This window comes from Ochlerotatus camptorhynchus, unplaced genomic scaffold, assembly GCF_037179485.1.
Source record: "Ochlerotatus camptorhynchus isolate MF236.1 unplaced genomic scaffold, CSIRO-AGI_Acam_v1.1 ptg000724l, whole genome shotgun sequence".
Lineage (NCBI taxonomy): Eukaryota > Metazoa > Arthropoda > Insecta > Diptera > Culicidae > Ochlerotatus > Ochlerotatus camptorhynchus.
Genome location: NW_027041198.1, coordinates 205,169 through 211,168, shown reverse-complemented (window position 1 = coordinate 211,168; position 6,000 = coordinate 205,169).

The following is a 6,000-nucleotide window of genomic DNA, read 5'->3' as shown; positions in this document are numbered from 1 at the left end:
AAGTATGTTGAAAGTACCATAAAACTGGTGAAATTTCATACATATTAGTGTTTTTAAGTTGAAAATTTTCATTACTGTTAATTTAGTTGATCTACAAAACATTTTCCATGCAGTTCCCTAGATTTGTGCCTTTAGTAGTAACCTTGTAGGCTTAATGGTTTCTTCGTAATTATTGATTTAAAACAGCCATAAAAACTTGTGACGTTTTCTTAAAATGCGTTATAGTCACCCTATTCGTTCGTACGTTCGCCTGTTGCAGTAGACTACGCACATGAAAATTTTGGTAGAATGTTATTGTAAATGTTGAGCTACATTCTTAACTTTCGATTACGGCACATCTCCTACGCCGAAAGAAAACATAACTGCGGAGATGTTTCGCGGTATCGAATATTGCTCAGTCTCAGCAGAAAAAACAACGAGAGACACCGAATTGGCGAATTCTGAGAGCGGAAAGAAGAGAAGTAGGTAGTGGTAATAAGTCGATGTCCCTTTTATTTCATATGGAGGAGTGTGCAGCTCCGCTGCTTCTGTATACACACTTAGATTTTTTTTACAAGAGTCAGTATTTTTATGGATTTTTGGATTACTGAAAAACTTGTCTGAGTTGAAGATGCTAATTTCAAATAACAGACTGTAGTGGTAATTTTTATATGATAGATGGAGTAGATGAAAGCATAGAGTTGATAGTTCCGTTAGAGTACGGCAGTTTGAAGATTGCATATAGATATTAGAATAGCGAGCTAGGACAACTTTTAAGAAGGTACAAATCTCTCTTTACCAAACTCCCCTTTGGAGAGGGATGGTGAGGGGTGGTTCGCCCACAACCCTCTCCCCACCATCTCCTCCTCGTCCACCTGCACCCCGAAAACCTCTGCGCTCCCCCGCCTAAAGGCTTACCCAGAAGCCTTGAAAGGCCCATGGGTTGTTTTTTTCCGGCCCAAACAAAAACCTTTGAACATTCCGAGGATCTCTAAGGATCTAACAACACATTTTTCGTCCGTTACCGATATTTTCAAGGTAACACCAATTAAACTGCCCGTTACCGTTGATGACCGGAAGCAGGCTAGCCAAATTTTTGCGTTCGAGCTTTTTTCATTGGAATACTCAGTCTACATACCCAGTGGTGAGGTAGAAATTGAAGGAGTAGTCACGAAGCGAGTTTGACTAGTGATGATTTCTTGGGTCCCGATTCCTTCGGAATCTTTAAAAACCGTGCTTTGCCGAAGGTGAAGATATTAGACTGCCTTCAAATGCAGTCAGTATCTATCGTAGGCTCCAAAAAATCGTATTCCTTGTCGAACTCGTTTCGTGTGACCTTTTCGGGTTCAGCGTTACCTCACTACGTCGCTATAGGCAAGGTTCGACTGCCTGTACGTCTGTTTGTACCTCGGGTAATGAACTGCTCTAAATGTAAACAACTTGGTCACACATCGGACTACTGCTCGAAAATACCTCATATATATAAACAAGTTGATATAGTTTCACTCTACTAAGGAGTAATACATGCGAAAGAAAAAAAAATCAAGAAAAATAAAATAAAAAATAAATTAATGATTATATACTATTTAACAGAGTTTTGGATCACCCGAAGTAAAACACAAAATAATAATAATAAAAAAAAAACAAGAAAAAAAAATCGTGCGAAAAAAAAATTGTTTTTTTGGATCACCCTAATTAAACACCAGTCTAATATTGGACCAGGGAAACAAGGGAGATGCTATACTGGCGAGAACAAACAAACGACACGATTTATACCTATTGCACTGAGGCGGCAGCAGACTGGAGAGATATAATTGTTTGATCCAACTGCTGCAGAGTCAATAACCTCGATGCTAGTGTGCCTCGGTCGACTCGGTAGGCAATATGACGCTCTTTCGTTGTTGCTATCGATGGGGTGATGTACCGATAGTGGTGATGATTTTGCTGATGATGTTTTTTTTTTTTTTCTCCTTTTTATGGCACAGACCTGTTGGTCCATATTAGGCTGATGATGTTGTCATGATGCTGGGTTAAAGCTGGACCGTAATGAAAGCACTCGGCATATCATTAACGGCTTCCTCACTCGCGCACTAGCTGTTAAACACTATGCCAACTAACTTTGGCGAGAAAAAACCTTCGCGTGGGGAAAAACTCGAAACTCAAATGATAGTGTCGTACAACGAGACCGATGCGACTTGACCGGCTCAGTGTGCGAGACGGAATGGAATATCTTTGAAATTGTGTTATTATTATAACACATTAAATTTACAACAAAAAAGCTCATTATGCTTATATTGCCCAAAGTTGTTATTTTCGAAATACCGGTTAAAATTCACTTATCGTGTAATTTGAGCAATTATCACCCTTTTGAGATGTTGTTCGTGAGTGTTTAATCTTGAAAATATTTTTCTTAAACTTTCTTGAACATACATAGTTCACAGTTTTTCAATCAGACGCTTGAGTTAAGATATAATTAATTATGAGTAAGATACCGCATGGGAAAAGTGTATTTTCCTATTTGGCCCCTTATACGGCTAGCTAGTTTCGAAGACCACGGTGGAATAGAAAACAACCATAAGAAATGTTTTTTTTTTTTTTTTTTTAAATTATAGTCACTTTAACGCTTTTGGGTCATTCGTGACTTGTCCGGGGGTGAGATTTGAACTCGTGACTTTGGCGTGAGAGGTATGAATGCTAACCACTACGCCGGGGTCGCCCCCCCCATAAGAAATGTTTAAGCGAGCATCTGATCTGTTTCTAGCAGTAACAGGAGTCTCCATGCCGATCATCTGTAGTGTTCTAAGACTAACCAATAGAGAGTGGTATACTCCATCACCATCTATAAGTAACGACTTGAGGGATAAAGTAAAAGCAGGCACTTCAAGTCATGTTGTTGTGCCAATGTTTGTTGAGCTTGTAACAAATAAATACTCAACACACAGGAAAGTATTCACCGACGGATCTAAGGACAATGAGAAGACTGGTGCGGGAATCGTTACAAATACCAAAAGAACTGCCTTCAGTTTGCCAGGAAACTGCAGTATATTTTCTGCAGAGGCTTTTGCGCTCAAAGCTGCTGTGTCAGAAATTAGCAAAGACGAACCAACAATCATATTTACCGACTCGACCAGCTGTCTAGACGCTCTTCAAAATGGGAAATCAACTCATCCTTGGATCCAAGCATTTGTACGCGAAGTTATTGGAACTAAAATTGTGTTTTGTTGGATTCCCGGTCACGCAGGAGTTCTGGGAAATGAGGAAGCTGACAAACTGGCAAATCAAGGGTGGAAGGGAATTCCACCAAACATGCCAATTCCACCCCAGGATGCTGTGCGGTTTATTAAACAAAGCATTTGGTGTGTTTGGGAAAATGTGTGGAAACAAACCTGGGCACACCTACGTCAAATCAAACCGACTGCAGGCAAATTTGTTGACAGAAAAAAATCATCTGAGCAGCGAGCTCTTACTAGATTACGCATCGGATACACTCGGCTGACTCACTCTCACGTGTTGGAAAACAAATCTCCACCTATGTGCTGTTTTTGTGGAACTCGACTTACTGTGCATCATATACTTGTGGATTGCAGAGGATTTGCCGAATTTAGCAAAACTGTGGAATCGATGGGACAATAACAAATGTTCTTGCAAACACCTCCAGCAAAGAAAAAGCAGTAATTAAATTTTTGAAAGATGCTAATTTATTCAAAGAAATTTAGTTCGTAAGATAATTCAATCTGTCATAAAAAAGAGACACGAATGTCACAGAAGTGATAAAGTGTCACTAATAAATAATAATAATAATAATAATAAGAAGAAATGTTTGACAGCCTTTTCGGGTCATTGTTAGTGCCGTAGCTACACAATAGGAACGGGCTAAGCGGACATGCCCCTCCAGAATTGTCCAAGATCACCAACCTCAGATTTTTTTTTTAGTTTTTTGCTCATATTGCGGTTTGTAGTTTTGACAATAAACCTTATTTTTCAATATGTCACAACAACCCCATCTGGGTTATTTTTTCAAAAGACTTATTTGCTTTTGTAAACAATGCGTTCGATCATCCATTTGACGTAACTGGGAGCTTGTCCACGCATACTAACACCACTATCAGATAGGGGAAACCTTCCCCAACTTAATTGTGATGTTAGTGTGCATGGGTGAGTTCCCAGTTGCGTCAAATCGAGTATCCGAGATTTTAATATCATTCGCAAATTATGGCATTCATTTCATAAATAAAAATGTATTAAATAAAATAGTGTTCTTAGGTATTTATTTAGTTCACATTATATAATTACATTAATACTTAATACGTCTATTTAAACAAATTAAAAACCTTTGCATCATGATCCGAACAGTTTGAGAACAATTTTGCTTTAATTTTATTTTCAGATATAGGAATAAATGATTATTTTTTTATTTCGATTATATGCCCAGTTATATAATTCTTTCACGCTAAGATTATTTTACAGATTTCTGTAAAATTTTACCGAAATCTCAACAGCTGAACGTTCGGTGAACAATTTTACAGTTTTCCTGTAATGATTTACAGATATCTGTGAAAAATTCACAGATATTTGTGAAAAATTACAGGAAATCTGCGAAACTGTTTGCCGAACATTCAGCTGTTGAGATTTCGGTAAAATTTTACAAATTTCTGTAAAAATTTCTAAGTGTGTTGGCATTTTTAATTGGATGTTCACGTTCTCTGGCTGAACTGGCTCGAGTAGCCATGCGCTTTATCGTACCTCCAATACCATCACACGGTCCTTTGCCATGGGATGTCGCAAAGAAATGCCATTCAGCTTCAATTTCATACATAGGCTTGAACTTGCAGAGACTAGAATAATTTCTACGGTTTTTGTACTGTGAAGCATCTCTGTCAGACATAAAATAAATCTTCTTCACTATTTTTCTCTGATCTGTACATAAAAAGTAATCATTTTGGAAATAAACAGGTTAACAGCTACTGCATCATGTGTCAACTCTTCTGAGATAATTATGAAACTAAAATGAAGCACTTGCGAGTTTTCTTTATAGTATATAACGAATGGATGCATAGTAGCTTGTTGTACATTCCAATGATGAGATTGTACTTCATCCTGCAGTACAAAGGAGTAATTTTCAGAAAAATCACAAATGACTAAAAATTCTCCTACTTGCAAATTGTTTTTCGTTGTTTTTAAGAGTTTATATTGTTCTGCTTTAATGAAATCGTGCGGTATCAATTTGAGTAATTTTTCACAAAAATATGAAACAAAATCTTCAGGCTCTTTAACAATAGTTTGTATATCACATCTATCAGTAGTTACCCACTGTTCGAATGATAGTTGATCAATCATTTTTTCTTCTAATTGTTGTGTTAAAAAATCCTCAATTGACGGAATGTCTGGACAATCCTCACAACATCTAAGATAACAATATGCTATTTTTCTTTCACAAATTAAACTATCAGTCAAGGACTTTAAGTCATACAAAATATTGTACTTTTTTAAACTAGGTATGTGTTATAAGATAAAAAATTTCATGATTTGTACAAACGCAAACATTGTGCGATCCTGAACTGGTTAAAAGTTTGCAGTATTTAGGACGAAGTTTCGCAAATGAAGAAATTCCTATTTTACCTCACTATTAATTTCCTTAAATCTTTTGTATGCTTCTTTAAGTGTCGTCATCAATAACCTTTTCTGTATTGCTTTCCGTTTTCCATCGTTTTTCACTGACACGTAGTCTCTCTAGCCAGGCATCACCCAACTTGTTTCATCGTCCTCAAAAAATTGAACAACCTTCGTTGCATCATTTAAGCCATGGCCCTATCTTCTGTGAACTGCTGAATGTGCTCCATCAGTTTCAAATAATTCTTTAGCTGCTGTTGCGAAGTACCTTGTGGTGTTAAATTCATCCATTATTTTTTGTATTGTCCATGACTTGGGCAACACAGTTAAAATCTGTAGTTTTTCACTCCTTGTGGTATCTTGTCTGCCAAATTTTTCTTTCAATTGAAGAATTATTTCTTCAAAATCCTG